Consider the following 2,500-nt stretch of genomic DNA (forward strand, 5'->3'; position numbering starts at 1 on the left):
TAACCCGTATTGTGCCTTAACCTAACCCGTATTGTGCCTTAACCTAACCCGTATTGTGCCTTAACCTAACCCGTATTGTGCCTTAACCTAACCCGTATTGTGCCTTAACCTAACCCGTATTGTGCCTTAACCTAACCCGTATTGTGCCTTAACCTAACCCGTATTGTGCCTTAACCTAACCCGTATTGTGCCTTAACCTAACCCGTATTGTGCCTTAACCTAACCCGTATTGTGCCTTAACCTAACCCGTATTGTGCCTTAACCTAACCCGTATTGTGCATTAACCTAACCCGTATTGCGCCTTAACCTAACCCGTATTGCGCCTTAACCTAACCCGTATTGCGCCTTAACCTAACCCGTATTGCGCCTTAACCTAACCTATATTGCGCCTTAACCTAACCTATATTGCGCCTTAACCTAACCTATATTGCGCCTTAACGTAACCCGCGTTGCGCCTTAACGTAACCCGCGTTGCGCCTTAACGTAACCCGCGTTGCGCCTTAACGTAACCCGCGTTGCGCCTTAACCTAACCCGCGTTGCGCCTTAACCTAACCCGCGTTGCGCCTTAACCTAACCCGCGTTGCGCCTTAACCTAACCCGCGTTGCGCCTTAACCTAACCCGCGTTGCGCCTTAACCTAACCCGCGTTGCGCCTTAACCTAACCCGCGTTGGGCCTTAACCCAACACACGTTGGGCCTTAACCCAACACACGTTGGGCCTTAACCCAACACACGTTGGGCCTTAACCCAACACACGTTGGGCCTTAACCCAACACACGTTGGGCCTTAACCCAACACACGTTGGGCCTTAACCCAACACACGTTGGGCCTTAACCCAACACACGTTGGGCCTTAACCCAACACACGTTGGGCCTTAACCCAACACACGTTGGGCCTTAACCCAACACACGTTGGGCCTTAACCCAACACACGTTGGGCCTTAACCCAACACACGTTGGGCCTTAACCCAACACACGTTGGGCCTTAACCCAACACACGTTGGGCCTTAACCCAACACACGTTGGGCCTTAACCCAACACACGTTGGGCCTTAACCCAACACACGTTGGGCCTTAACCCAACACACGTTGGGCCTTAACCCAACACACGTTGGGCCTTAACCCAACACACGTTGGGCCTTAACCCAACACACGTTGGGCCTTAACCCAACACACGTTGGGCCTTAACCCAACACACGTTGGGCCTTAACCCAACACACGTTGGGCCTTAACCCAACACACGTTGGGCCTTAACCCAACACACGTTGGGCCTTAACCCAACACACGTTGGGCCTTAACCTGCTCTGTAATTGTCATACGACGCGTTAAATTAGTGTAGTGTTGCCTAACTGCAACCCCCGCAATATAGTTTGCTACCCGCACTGCCCGGTCCCCAGAGTATCGCTTCATGTTAAACACCTTGCAGCTATACACTGTAATGCGGATGGCAGCAGGACGTACATGCTCAATGCCCTTCGCAGTTGTTCATTGGCATTCGCATGGCGAAGCACAGCCTACGTTGTGGTACGGCTTGTGTCAACTGTCCGCTGATGTTGTACGTCCAAATCACACACTGTACTGCACATTGGTCCTCATGTACTGAATGATACATCGTGGTACATGTGTGACCGTACCACGACTGCGCCAACAACGGCGAACCATACGGTCCAAATATTGTGCACTCAGCTACGTGTCGTCTCCCTATAAGAGCTGGATTGCAGTATGGTATGCCGTGGATGGCGATCAGCATGAGCCGTCTGTTGATGTAGTGGCGCGTGTTGTCAGACGTAGTCGTCTCTTCTCACTCACCGTGATAGCATGGTGCACTGCGTTCCACATCTGCGACATGCGACAGAGGCCGGTTGACAGTCGTTCGCGCAATGGACATCGCATACGTACGGGGGCCACCTTCCACGTGTTCGCGAAGCGTGCACATGTTGTTGCGTGTATGTGGGCAGACATAGTGTGTCGTGACACCTGACACAGGCATGCAACAATCGTTGAATTTGCAAATGGCGATGGACGTCTACGTTTGCTGGTGACGTTACGCAAATGAACAACTGGTAAACCGTTGTGGTGCGGTTGTTCTCGCTAGAGGTGAATCAGTGATGGCGACGATCGGTTGAGCTACCAACCGGTTGTTTCAGCGATACCCACCATGCCCACGAACGTGAATGGCATGTGGGTGTGAAGCGATACGCGGCGGTGGCTGGGTGGGACCGTCCCCGGCCGGTGAGGGGGGGCCTCCCGGCGTGCTGGCCGCGCGGTGCGTGGGCGCACGCGCTACAGCCGGCTGGTGGGGGCGGCCAGTGGCAGGCGCGCCGGCCGACGGAGGCGGCAGGCGGCGCAGCTGCGCGCCGGCGCACCCTGCACGCGGCGCCGTGCGGCCAAAGTAGGTCCTCGCGGGCCCGGTGCGAAGCGCGGTGGACATCTGCAGTGTGCTGGTCCGATTGAGGACTGTGTGCGCTGAGGATGCGCCGCCGCCCGGCGCTCGGCGCCGCG

This window comes from Schistocerca americana, unplaced genomic scaffold, assembly GCF_021461395.2.
Source record: "Schistocerca americana isolate TAMUIC-IGC-003095 unplaced genomic scaffold, iqSchAmer2.1 HiC_scaffold_847, whole genome shotgun sequence".
NCBI classification, from domain to species: Eukaryota; Metazoa; Arthropoda; class Insecta; order Orthoptera; family Acrididae; genus Schistocerca; species Schistocerca americana.